Below are 14928 nucleotides of genomic sequence, written 5' to 3' on the forward strand. Positions count from 1 at the left end.
CGCGATATTTGTTCGGATAACGAAACTTAACAGTTTTCGAAATGATAATGCCGAAACATTATTGGATTATCATTGGCTTGACTATCATTGTACTACACAGTATTATACGTATCAAAATACTGTGTAGTACAAAGGATAGAATGAAATTTTACATTACACATTTAGATTTTACACTCAATTCCTAAGATGGTTTAAATGGATAGTGGATGAACCGGGCCGCGAATCGAAATAAAAGTTTGTTTATTTCGGAACGATGGAAAAATTGCTATCTTAGATCATCAGCATAAAACAAAAGTATTTATCGAAAATACAAAACGAAAAGAAAATTCCAGGAATTAAGATGAGTAATAGGTAATATCGTAATAGTAGTATTTAGAAGTGGTTTTTTAGCTATAACAATAGGTATAATTAATTGTACATAATCCAGAATTTGTAAACATTGTTCCGTCTATGAGGTATTTTCTTCCTCCTTCCAGCATGCCTTCGTGGTGTAACGGTAGCATACTCGCCTCCTATTCGAGAGATTTAGGTTCGAGTCCGGACGAGGACATTGCTCATTTTTCATGTCTTTTGCTGAAAAAAAAAAACCTGATGACTCTACAACTAGGAAAAGTAACTTGCTTGGTCTTAAAATTCAGTTGTAGAGACATTAGGTTAATTGGGAAAGCCGGAGAGATGAAAAATTAACAACGCCTTCCCCGGAAATCGAACCGCTGACCTCTGGATACCGGACCAGCGTGCAGAACCACTACAGCACGAAGGCACGTTAAGAAGGAGGGAGGAACACCTTATATAACCCTTTTAAAGGGCGACTTGAGTTTTTGGGGGGAGACCCAGTTGCCAAATCCTGGGTGTGGAGAATCCTCATCGAACACCCTTTTAGTTCGGGCGTCACTGTAGAGACATTAGGTTAATTGGGAAAGCCGGAGAGATGAAAAATTAACAACGCTTTCGCTGGGAATCGAACCGCGGACCCCTGGATACCGGCCCAGTGTGCAGAACCGCTACACCACGAAGGCACGTTAAGAAGGCGGGAGGAACACCTTATACAGTCAAGTGTATAGCCATTAGTCTTTCGTTTCACCTTGACTCCTACCGAAATACAAGAATAATGTAAACAAACACAAACAGCAGATTCATCGTAAAGTGAGGAAGTAATATAGAAAGAAACAGAAAGATACAAATTAAAGGAGGAAGGTATGCGCGCCCTCGGTAGACGCAGAGAACTCTGATTTAATTTATCTGGTCAAATAAAACAAATTATCAATTATTTTTTCCAGTGGTGTGCACTAACCATTACAGGCTTTGGCCACTACTAAGGTCCGAAGAGAGGGTCACTTATGGAGGCAAGTAATAGGCGGGCCATCGTTGCCTTCTATGAACGGCCAGATAATTTACATCCATGCCTTCTTCGGGATTCGAATCGGAGCCCTTCGGTACAGCAGTCAGAGTCATTAATCACTTTCCTGTCTGGGCGGATAATTCTGAATTATAATATGGGTTATTCTTCTTTAATATATTTTTTAACTAGCTGCGTATTAACAGAGAATTTAAACTAACCATGGACATTATCCTCAGTATCATCTCACTTAATTGGGAATTGATTATGTTTTAATACCTGAAAAATTTCAGAACCTGAAGAGCCGAAGAAACCACTTATTCACTGAGCTCTTTTAGGCCTAATGCTCTGAATTCTCTCAATATTTTTATATAGAAAATTATTTTTACATAGAAAATTTTAATTTCATCTTTCGCACTCCAGGAACAAATTCCTTATGAATTATTCCCATTCAATCAAAATGACACCAACATTGTCTTTAACCAAAATTTCTAAAACCGAAGTTTCTCTGATAATAGTTAAATTTCTCTAATCCAAGCACTCTTTGCCGTTTGTAACAGATCATAAGCTAAACATAAAGCTTTTTGTCTATTCACAGCTTATTTAAAAACTTTCGCTATTATCTCTGCTTTATAATTATATAATTTAAAACAATATTACTTTGAACTCTATTGCTCAGCTTTCGAATCCGTAATAGCAGATGCTCACTGGCTCTAAACAAGAGATTAATTTCATAGAAAAAAATAATGTCTGCAAGCAGACGATATTTTTTAGAAAAGGCAAGTTAAGATGATGTTGTAATATAGTATGTTGTCGATAATCGTTCGGAAGCTTTGCTAGATTCTATTGCAAAATTAGTTCCGAAACGTTGAAGACATATATTATGTTCAGCGTAGATTTGGGAATATGTTCTGGAATAAAAAACATTCGTTATTTCTAGATTCTTATGAGATTTATATCACATAATATTTGTACGAAGATAATTCTAAGGTGATTATTCCTAATTTCGGAGATTCGGTCAGTAATACTAAATTTTCTTCGCCTAGCAACTGGCCACTAGTTAGTTTGTTTATGTACTGAACAGAAGAAGATTAAACATATAGACTGAATATCTTTAAATCCAAAAAAGTGCTTTTGCCGAAAACGTTTGTTGAAAATAAAATTATATAAACTGATAAATGTAAAAATATTAGTAAGGAATGTTTAGTGTTTCTAAATGGCTGAATTTCTTACACGGATATGCAGTGTAATATTTTATTTGGAAAAACAGTAAAGGTCTTATTGTAAAAATAGCAGTTGCTTCTTCTTTTTTTAGCCTAAAGAACGTCTATCAATTTTGTTTCGGCATTTTTTGGCGTTTCCCTATAAACGGCTTTTCTCTTTTCAAATTGTTACCACAAAATATTAGAGCCCTGCATTGTTTTATTATCGATTTCGTATTTTGCAAAACCTTAACAATTTTTTGATTAACAAATTCAACGATTTCAAAGCGGCAGTGGCAACACTGTACGAAAGGAAAAACATTTTTATCTCCAGCGAGCGAGACTGTGTATCAGACATTCTAAAAGATGTGCTCTTTTTAAATTATTTTGTTATATTACTGTCGAATGGTTTAAATGCGAAAGTTTAACCACTTTCATGGTTTAAGTGCGAACATGATAATTAATAAATAAATGTAACAAACAAAACGTTGAAAAAACGCCCCTTTGAGCGTAATATAAAATCTGAAAGCTTTCAAATTCTCTTTTTTGGGAGGAATGGGATTTCACATGTTATGTGAACAAAGCGAAAGCAATAAAATAAGTTTAAAAAAAAAGAGTTAAAAATTCCATAAAATGGTTTACTTTAGGTTCATTTACAGTGGCTCACTTTTGTTTTCGGACACTTGTGTTTTTTAATTTTATTTGCAGTTAACTAAATATTAGTGAAATGACATTTTTTTTCAAGTATGCTAGTGATCATCTTTTTTAAAACCTGTGCTTTTTTTAAAGTTATTCAAAACGTTTTTGGTAAAAATATTATTTTATTCAAAAAGTTCTGAAAAGGAACTCATATAAATATTCGGACACAAGCAGTTTGTATTTAATAAAAACATGAAAATAATGGAACATTCAATGTTTACGTATTCTTTTCTCCAATTTTTTCTGTGCATATTCGATAGGATTTAAGTCCGAAAAATGCGGAGGACTTTTGATAACTTCAGGAGAATTACGATATAATAACCAGAAGCGAACATTTAGGGCTGCGTGGTTAAATCGTTATCCTGACTGAAATGGAATGTATTTTGCATTCTAAGTTTTCTTTTAGTTACAAAGTTATTAGTTTTTTTCAACTTTCCATTAAGAAGATTTATATATTTATACTGAACCACATTATTTTCTATAAAAGGTAAATTTCCTATCATTACATAATGTTTTGGGCAGTGAAACATCACCAAACCATTACGTTTTCGTCTTTGCTTAACAATAGGATAGATTTTACGAATTTCGTTCTTCATTTGGCTTTTGCCTCATTGCAATTCGTCCATTGGAGCCAAATATAATAAATTTTGACTTATAAACAAGTATGACATTCCAGCGTCAGAAAACATCGCTTACCACGGATTTTACAAACGCCAGGCATATTTTCGTTGTCCTCTTGTTGACGAAGATTTTTCTTCTTGCTAATCGTCCATTGTACCCATGTACCCTAATGATTTTTCTTGCAGTTTTAAAGTTAGATTTTATTGCGAGCCGTTTTTCTGAATCCGCCTCAAGTTTTATAGCACTAGTTTCAGGGTTTTGTTTATTTTTCCTAGGATAAATCTCCGATTTCTTCGTGTTAGTTTGGAACGTTGTCCTCTAGAGCATTTTGAACAGTTCCATACAATATCCTTAATACATCAGAGGCGATTACATGTTTCCCATCAAGGGGTTCTGAATATTTTTAATACTTTTATCATCTTTAATATCGTGAATAGTTAAATTTCGAGTAGAAATTTTTAATTTGCAGCGTTTTACCATGTTCACATCAGCTATGGAATTGCTAGTATGTTTTGCTGAATGAGTAATAATTTACAAATACATATGATAATTCTTGCGGTTTGTTTTTATTTAAACAAAAAATATGATAAAAAAACACCGCCTTGCAAAACCATCTCAACAAAACTTTCGAATGTCTGAGTTGTTATGTAAGTTACACATAATATAATTATGTGTAACTTACATAGCAACTCAGACAATAATATGACAATAATATGATAACAATAATATGACATTTTGGAATATGCCATATTATTGCAAAGAATATTTTGATAATATTTATTTTTTAACAACCAAGTCTTAAAATAGGGAAAAAATAATATATTAGAACACAAATGGAGTCTGTGTTTCCATATTTAGTACAAAATATATGTAGACAAATTTCAGAAATACAAGTGTCCGAAACTGTTACGAGATACTGTAGTTATGTCTGATTTTGCGTCAACAATAGCGTGTATTAATATCAGCATTCGTAAAACTTCTATGTGACTCATAATAATGTAGTGCAAATGAATCATCAAATCATTCAGATTTTCGTGATGGAGTGAGAGTTAGATGATAACTCCAAAAAGATAACATTGAACTCACCAGTATGTTTCGTTTACGTTGCTATTTCGAAAAATCAAATCAAGTTGATCTCTTCAGGTCTCGTGTCGTGTTTCCAGTTGCATAGGAACTCGTATTTCTTATTTTTGTTTTGTTAGCCTCTTACTTTTATTATATTGCAGCCTTTGTTGCAACTGGGCACATGATAAGAACCACATGTGATAATGCAGCATTAAAACTACAGATAATGAATATATTACCAGGCTTGAGAAGTGATCATGTAAACACAGTTTTTTTTGCTCCGCCATTCTAAGAAGAATGTCTTAGCATCGGATCCGTAAACTCTAATATCTGGTAAGAAACTGTTTCATAACAACTTTGTATGTCTAACAAATTAATTAGTAGCATACAAAATATTAATTTTAATCTTTTTTTCGTTTTGGTACTTTTCTAAAGTATCAAACAATTTAACTGTACAGTCAAGACGCAAACATTTTCAAGATATCCATGCAAAAATGTAAAAGACTAATTTTTAGTCCAAAGGGGCAATAAACTGTTGCCATCAAATATTAGAGCCGTGTATTATATTTAAAGAAATTAAATAATGAAGAATCTTGCATAAATGGATGTATGTTTCTCGCATTGTGATAAAACAACGGTACCTAAAGCCATCCAGTTTTGAATGAGGTACGTCTCCACCGAATATGAGCATCTGGAAGAACGAATTTGGAGTTCGTTTTATTATCGGTTCCATATTTTGTAACACTTTAACGAATTTTTGAAACTGGATGATTTCGAAGCGAGCAATGGCAACACTGTCGCGAGACTATGTATTGGAAATTCTAAAGATTTTCTGATTTTTAAATTATTTTGTGATATTGCTATTGAATTGAATTTTATGGTTTAAATGCGAAGAACATGTTATTTAATAAATAAAGATAACAAAACGTTAACTATCTCCCCTTTTATGCGTAATGTAAAATCTGAAAGCTTTCAGATTTTATTTTTTTTAATCAAAGTCTTTCGATTCTTTTTAATGTGAGCTTTGCCATTAAATTATACGCAAGTATTATTGTTTCGAAAATCATTCTCGAACGCCAATTTGTTTTTAAAAAAATTAAGGAAAAAATTATTTAAAAAATTCTGGTTAGAATTTTAAATAATATGACACAGAAATAAATAAACTAAATACCGTATTGTGAAGACGATGTGGTGAGATGAAAGTTGTTAATATTAATTTTTCAGCTTTAGTTGGATAACTATCAAGTCAGTAATTCATTAGAAGTTCATAAATTTATTATTAGGAAATTGGTTTTTTATGAGTAAATTGTTACATAGGTAACTACTACGAGTTGACTAGTTACTTATAAAAAACCGATATTTATTATCAGTCAGAAATTAATAATAAGTAACTAATTCTTGACTAATAAAAAATTATGTTGTATTTAACATAAATTAGTTAAGTGTAATGTGGTGCATTACTATCAACTCCCGATTAACCAACCATTTTTTATTTCTTTTATGTAAGTTTATTTATTAATTGGAAATAACGTTGGCGGGACGTTGGAAAAATTACTTTCACATGCACCATCAGCGTAAAATAAAACTTTCCTAAGAAAAATGCTGACAAGAAATGTGCGTGGAAACAGCAGTAATAGCAGATGATGCGGGCCGAATGAAATCGGGGAAAAAAAAGAAAAGAAATGAAAAAGAAAAAATATAAATTTATTATCGATTTGTTTATGCTAGTTTGAACTCAATGATATTATTCAAATTTCCTAGAAAAAGCCATTATTGAATGCTCTTTATAACTTACGTGCTTTGTTTATAAATGTAACTCAACAATAGTTTAAATATAACTCAATAATAGTTTTCTGTTAATTATAGTTAATGGATAGTAGAGAATTCTCAACTCCATCAAGCAAATCATAAATCAGACCCGGGTTATGCTGCATGCACCAAAATATTGTCCAGTAAAATAATGAGAACATTCTGCAGAAAATGTCTCCACTTCTTTTACAACCAGTGCTCCAAATTAAATTTAAATAATAATACTGCAATTTATGGTTTGTCCTTGAGATATGTATTCATTAGTATAAGGTCATCATAATCGGGCATGAGAAATACCATAACCTTCAGTTTGCTGGAGTTTTGATATACTATCCTATAATGATGCCATTTGTGAACTCACGTTTTAATTTTGGCTTAAATGGTTTGGTCTATGAGCCATTCAGCTTAATGATGTGATGTAAGATTATAGAGTCACTAGATTTTTCAAAGTAGGAAATATGCAAAGCGAAAATGAGAAATAAAAGTCTGCAAAGACTTCGATATTGAGTAGACCTCCCGAATGCCAGCCGGACGTGCTTCCAGTTACACCACAAAAACCCGTAAAATGGAAGGACAAACTTCCTTTCAAAATAGGGGCCTACCGCGGCCGAGTGGTAAGGGTTCTCAACAGTGGTAGTTCAACTTGAGTTCACTTCCAGTCGATTGGGCTAGCTGCATAGACGTTTTTGTGGTTTTCCCTATGTGTAATGTAAAAATACGAGCGAGTTCTCGTTGGAAAGTAGTCCACGAAAGCATTTCGCCTCTTGGGCAGATAAATATAGCATGTTTTGCCATAATCAAATAAACTAACCCGATCTTTACAAGATAGCCTCTCCTTCACGCTTATGGCGCTCCAAATGGCTTTGACCAGCATCTTCTTGTAGCCATTTCTGCATTTCCAACGAGTCCAGTGTTCTTTTTCGACAATATAATGAGTACACAAATTTGGACCCCAAATCAGAAAAAACCGGCCCTGTTCTTCTTGTCGGAACACATGCACATAGCGTAGGAAGAGGAAGTCCATTTATATCAAAGTATATTTACGTATATCCTTATTAAAAGGCGTTTACGGAAGAAACACTGATTCCGTTTCGTGGCTTATATATGTAGTGCCGATCGCTTGGAGCTGTGATGAAAACCAGATGCCGTGACGTCATTCTCTCTACGAGCTGCGAAGGCGCCAAGCAAAAATTAGGGAAATTACTGTTTTGAGATGATAGACGATTGACGTGAAAGCAGAGACGCTGCTTCTGTTCGAAAAGAACTTTGACGAATCATTACTTGTTTAATTCTCTTAAATGTTAAATTTATGTAATAATCGTTTGTCTAATCAAAATGTCCTTCGTTAATTAATTTGTTCATCGTTTAAAATCCCCACAAAAATTTTCTCAGAAGTGGGATAGCAATTAAGCACTCGAATGAACTGTAGTTTTACCTGCTTTCCTGGATTACTACCGGTTTTGAAGAATAACTGTTGCTGTGCTGGACTGTTTTACGATGTATAATCAACTATGCTTCGAACAAAAACCTCATCAAGCTCCTAGGAATGTATGCTGATTTACCTGAACTGAAACTGCGTAATAGTGAGTAAATAGTGTGCGGCTCTATTAAAGACTGGAATTAATTTTAATAATACTGGATGTCAAGTGTCAAGACGTGAATTGTGGCCAAAAATCCATCGGACATAACCTGTTTCTACTCGCCTTTTGTCGACACCATTTGTGATTCATTGGATGGTATGGAAGTAATTTGTTTCGTTTCTGTTTCCGGATTATAGAGCCAGGAACATCGTGGATTACCATTATATGAAGTGAGTGATTTTCTCAATTTTATTAACTATGTTTCTAATTGATGTGCCGGGAATGGAAGATGTCCTGAAAAGTGAAAAAGCGCATAATATAAAATTATTACACAAAATAATATTTAACAATGTGGGCGACAGAAATAATCGAAAAAGGTTAAGACAATTTAGTGGTTTCTCTTTAGAAGAGAATAGTAAAGAACTTAATGAAAAACTCGAAAAAATCAAACAAGATTTTCAGGCTTATGAATTAATTTCCATTGCCAATGTTTTATGCATTGATGGCTCTGCCGCACAAGATGACTTAGCAACCCGAATTGTTTCTTATCTGAATAATTTAGAATTGCTTAAAAATAATGTAATTTTAGAAGAAAGTGAAAACGAAAGTGATTTAGAGGGTGTGGATGGTGGGGATAAAAATGAAGTAGATGATAATGTTCGAGATGAAACGAAACTAAGAAACAATTCTGGTGCCACAGTGAGACAACTTCCTTCCCAATGTGCTAATTACAATATTCTTAGTACAATTGAAAACAAGTCGAATGTATTTCATAACTGTAGTATAAATGTTACTATTGAAGACATCAAATATTTTGTTGCTCAATTTGATGGCCAAAGCCACGAAAATGTCAGTAGTTGGGTCGAAAGTTTTGAAGATGCAGCTACCATTCTTCAGTTAAATGATTTACAAAAACTGATTTTTGCTAAACGCCTGATGACAGGCAAAGCAAAACTATTTGTTCTTAGTGAACCAAAGTTGAACTCATGGCAAGTTTTTAAGAATGCCATTCTTGATGAATTCCGGTCCAGCTGCAATTCGGCCGAACTGCATGAGTTATTATCAAAACAAAAAATGAAGAGCAATGAAACATTTGATGAGTATTTTTTAAATATGAAAAGAATTGCTAAAAATGGTCAAATTGAAGATGTTGCTTTAATACGATATGTTATAGATGGTATACCAGGCTCCGCGTTTAAAAACTCTTGCTTGTATGGGTCACAAACATTAACTGATTTTAAGAACAAATTGAAGCTTTATCAACAGATATGTGATGATGAAGAAAAGTCGCGAACGTCAAAAACAAAATGTGAAAGTAAACAAAAAATTGAATCTAGACATAAATATGACTCAAAAAATTCTGTTAACCAAACAAAGCGTAACGTAATTGATAGTCGAGGAACAATTCCTGAAATTAAACGTAATACAACCTGTTTCAACTGCGGTGAAAGCGGTCATATTTCCAAACAATGTGTTCATAAAGATAAGGGAGTCAAGTGTTTTAAATGTAAAGAATTTGGGCACGGAAGTTTCGAATGCTCAAATACGAATTCGAAACCAGAAGTATCAACCGTGAATATTGATGTAGTCTCGAAGTTGACCAAAGAAGTAAAAATTAATGATGTATATGTAACCGCGTTAATAGACACAGGAAGTCAAACTACTTTGTTATGTAGATCGACTTTTGATAAACTGAATATCGAAGGCCTCGTGCCCGTAAGTTCAACGCTGAGTGGGTTTGGTAAATGTCAAGTAAAACCTCTAGGTTTCTTTAAATATTAAAATTAATGATTTCCAGTGTACTGCAGATATTTGTATTGTAGACAACAATGTAATGACACATGAAGCCATTTTAGGCTTAAACGTAATATTAAAAGGTGAAATATTAATAAATGAAAATGGGGTTACCATAAAAAGTAAGTCACAGAGTGTAGAGAAAGTAAATATTGTATCTGTTTTACCTGTTGACCTAGCTAGTAACGAAGAAGAAATAAACATTGCACCTAGTGTTCCAAACTACTTTAAAGAGACTGTTCAACAGTTAGTTTCGAACTATATGCCATGTAAGACCAAATCTACGGACATACAGTTAAAAATTTTCGTTAAAAATAACGAACTAGTATCGCATCAACCGCGTAGATTACCGTTTGCGGAAAAGAAAATTGTTGAAACCCAAATATCCGAGTGGCTAAAGTCGGGAATTATAGAACAGAGTTCTTCGAAATATTCCAGCCCATTGGTCATTGTTAAAAAGAAAGACGGGACACCAAGAGTTTGCGTTGATTATCGTCGTTTAAACAAAGTTGTCGTAAAGGATAGATTTCCCCTTCCCCTGATTGAGGATATCCTAGACCGCCTTCAAGAAGCACGTATTTTCAGCACTATTGATCTCAAAAATGGCTTTTTTCACGTGGACGTCGAAAAGGAAAGTCGGAAGTACACATCATTTGTTACGCATGAAGGACAGTACCAGTTTTTGAAAGTGCCGTTTGGACTCTCTAACTCACCAGCTGTATTCCAGAGATTCATAAATACCATTTTCCGACCGTTAGTTAACGATGGCATCGTTTTGCCGTACATGGACGATATCATCATTTTATCCGCCTCATACGAAGAGGGAATCGAGAGGCTGAGTCAAGTTTTAAATCTAGCGAGTGAATACGGATTGGAAATAAATTTTAAAAAATCGCAATTCTTAAAGAAACGAATTGACTTTTTAGGTCATGTCATAGAAGAGGGTAAAATTTTCCCATCCACCCTGAAGACGCAAGCTGTTATAAATTTCCCTGAACCATCTAATTTAAAACAGATCCAAAGTTTTCTTGGGCTGACAGGGTATTTCAGAAAATTTATTAATAAATACTCTATAATTGCCAAGCCACTTAGCGACCTGCTAAAAAAGGGTAATAAGTTCGAATTCGGTGAAGAACAAAAGATCGCATTCAATCGTTTGAAATCAGCGCTAGCTGAGAAGCCTGTACTTGCAATTTATAACCCTAATTATGAAACCGAACTACACACAGACGCCAGTATAGAAGGATATGGGGCGATTCTAATGCAGAAACCCCCAGGTGATAGCAGTTTTCACCCCACTTATTTTATGAGTAGGAAAACCTCTGATGCAGAGAAAAAGTACTCAAGTTACGAGTTGGAGGTCCTCGCGATCGTAGAAGCACTGAAAAGGTTCCGTGTTTACCTTTTGGGAATTTCATTTAAGATAGTGACGGACTGTTCAGCATTTCAACGGACGATGGAAAAAAGAGATTTAGCGACGCGTGTTGCTCGTTGGGCTCTGGTGTTACAAGAATTCGATTATGTTATAGAGCATCGTAAAGGTGTTAGAATGCCACATGTAGATGCTCTAAGTAGAGCTCCTGTAAACGTCTTATGCATTTCTATTGAAAATATCTTACCTAAATTAAAACTTGCACAAGAAAATGACACTGAAATAAAAACCATTAAGGAATTATTGAAAACCTCAAGTTATGAAAATTATTGTAATAGAAATGGCGTACTATACAAGTTTATTGACGGTAAAGAATTGATAGTCGTACCGGAAAGTATGCAGACTGAAATCATAAAAGATGCTCACGAGAAAGGGCACACCGGTATCAAACATACAGAGAAACACTTGGATGAATACTATTTTATTCCCAAACTTCGGCAGAAGATAGAAAACGTTATCGCGAATTGTGTTCATTGCATCTTAATAAATCGTAAAGCTGGGAAAAAGGAAGGATTTTTACATCCGCGATTCAAAGAGGACATTCCATTGCATACCTATCATATAGATCACTTGGGTCCTCTGGAAAGTACCCATAAAAACTACAAACACATATTAGTAGTGGTCGACGCCTTTACTAAATTTACTTGGATTTATCCAACAAAATCTACGACCTCAGCCGAGGTGATAGCGAAGTTAGAGAATCAGAAGGCCATTTTTGGAAGCCCTTGTCAGATCATTTCTGATAGAGGAACGGCTTTCACATCCAGTGAGTTTTCTGACTACTGTGCTAAAGAAGATATTAAACATCATCTAATCACCACAGGCCTGCCGAGAGCAAATGGACAAGTCGAACGAATCAACCAAGTCATTATATCAGTATTAGCGAAACTGTCCTTAAAAAAACCAACCGAATGGTATAAACACACACACGAAGTTCAGAGGACGCTTAACTCAACATATCAAAGAAGCATTAACACCACTCCGTTCGAATTACTCTTCGGTACTAAAATGAACAGTAAGGGCACCGATCAGCTCAAAGAACTGATAGAAAGTGAGTTTCAATCTCAATTCGAGTCTCAAAGAGAAGAATTACGAAAGCAAGCCAAGAGGCAAATTTTCCAAGTCCAACACGAAAATAAAAAGACATATAATGCCAAAAGAAGACAAGCACAGCCGTACAAAGTTGGTGACTTAGTGGCAATCAAAAGGACTCAATTCGGACCACACTTAAAATTAAGAGCGAAGTATTTCGGACCTTATAAGATCAAGAAAGTTAAGGGTGGCAACACCTATGACGTAATAAAGGAAGGATGCCATGAGGGTCCCATATGCACCACCACATGTGCCGAATTCCTCAAAAAATGGACGGCACCTTAAAATTTTTCACGAACACTTATTTCTGTTATTGTATATTCTTGCTTGTTGCTTTGTTTGTTTGTTTGTTTGTTTGTTTTTTTTTTGTTTGTATTTTGCAGTGTCCTGGAGGGCCAGTCCACCCTCGGATGGCCGAAATGTAGTGCCGATCGCTTGGAGCTGTGATGAAAACCAGATGCCGTGACGTCATTCTCTCTACGAGCTGCGAAGGCGCCAAGCAAAAATTAGGGAAATTACTGTTTTGAGATGATAGACGATTGACGTGAAAGCAGAGACGCTGCTTCTGTTCGAAAAGAACTTTGACGAATCATTACTTGTTTAATTCTCTTAAATGTTAAATTTATGTAATAATCGTTTGTCTAATCAAAATGTCCTTCGTTAATTAATTTGTTCATCGTTTAAAATCCCCACATATAGAACAATATTTTTTCTGTTTGAGTTCCAACCGATATATTTTGATTTTCCAAAAATATAATACCAATTGCAACGTTATATAAAGGCATATTCTGTCTCGGATTCAAATGAAGATGTTCAGGGCATTTCAAAAGTCAGTTTGACATTGTAGATACGTTTCTACCAGAAACCATTCTATTTATTAATTGTTTCTTAATCAAACTAGTTAGTTACCAAATACTGCATCAGATGACTTTTCAAAATGCGCTTAATCTTTTCATTTTGAATGACACTTGTATCTTCGTTTAATTTAATCTTGTTATCCTAAATCAGTGATAAGGCTTATGGAAATTTATTTCTTTATTTTAGTTTTTCAGACTAAACTTCTGTGTCTAAATTTGTGAAATGAAGTGCGGATCTATGTATATGCTTTTTCAGCAACTAAAAATCGGCTTGATAAGATAAAATATCACTTTCACTTAATTGATCTAAATATGTCAGAAAAAGCAGAGCAGTTTATTCAGTAAAGAAAAAAAATTCAGGTTAATTAAAGTTCCTTAGTTTCAAACAAACGCAGTATAGAAATTTCAATTGATATATCTAGTTGATAAATAAGACTGCAGGTGTGAAAAATTGTATCTTTCGAATAGTTACAAACGTAAGTTATTATTTTGTTTATATTTTACTTTTTTCTTTGAATAATGCTTGCTGAATTTCATTTTTGACGTGTTTGTAACTGCGCGATTTTTTAGTAGTTAGCTTCTGGCAACATAAAATATTGCTAAATCTGTTCTCTCTTTTTTTTTTTTTTTTTTTTTTTAATTTTAAGAAGAATTTATACTGTGTTTTTGAGTTATAAGAAGAAAAGACATCTTTTTGTGATAGTTAAAGATGCACATATTGAATTTTGATGTGCTTACGTCTAATAAATGTGTTTTATGAAACAACTTGCAGTTTTAATGAATCGTTATTGACTTTGGAGTATTTTTGAGAGGCAATTATTTGTCAGCAGGAATGGGCAGAATATTTTACATGCATGTACTTTGAGTTTCATTATGATATAAATTTAGTTTTCTCCAATATTGTATTATTTCATTTCAAGTTTGATTTGTTGTTTAAAATGATAGTTGAAGTTTTATTTATCAAAATCTGAAAACCCTTCTCATTAAAATCTGATTTTTGTGTAAAATTTCAATCAAAGTTTCATTTATAAAATGTTGAAAATAATATATTTTTTATGCTGTTTTCTGTGTTATCACACAAACGCTTACCCATACTTACGCGAGTTTATCATCTGCTTGTACATCTACACGCACTCATTATCATACAAAATTTAAATAGGAATAATATCTAAGCAGAAGAAAAATACTTCAATGTAAAAAGCAAAATTAGTTTAAAATGCAGCTTTAGACCGTCGTAGATCAACTAAACCTAAACTAATTATTAACTAAAACTTTCATTTAAAAGCCGTATGAAATTACTGAGGTTGCTCTTTTGCCTAATTTCACAATTATATATTCGAATTTTAAAACTCTATTAAAGCTGACATTATTGATAATTCCATTAACTCCCGATTACAAGAAATAAAATTAAAAAAAAAAAAAAAATAAATAAATAAAT

The 14928-nt window shown here is 33.6% G+C and overlaps 1 protein-coding gene across 5 annotated transcripts in view; it reads left to right on the plus strand.

Moving 5' to 3' along the window:
* Positions 1-14928, plus strand: part of LOC118190902 (sulfotransferase 1B1-like) — a 246669-nt gene that overhangs the window by 145750 nt on the left and 85991 nt on the right. The window contains exon 1 of one of the 5 annotated variants that reach the window (XM_035361698.2): positions 5106-5259. The exons of the other annotated variants lie outside the window; for them this stretch is intronic. The gene's annotated coding sequence lies outside the window, so the exon portion shown is untranslated. Of the gene's footprint in view, positions 1-5105; positions 5260-14928 lie in introns of those variants that run through there. 5 annotated transcript variants of the gene reach the window in all.

This window comes from Stegodyphus dumicola, chromosome 1 (genome assembly GCF_044657685.1).
Source record: "Stegodyphus dumicola isolate Sdum_Otavi_A_Nest chromosome 1, ASM4465768v1".
Lineage (NCBI taxonomy): Eukaryota > Metazoa > Arthropoda > Arachnida > Araneae > Eresidae > Stegodyphus > Stegodyphus dumicola.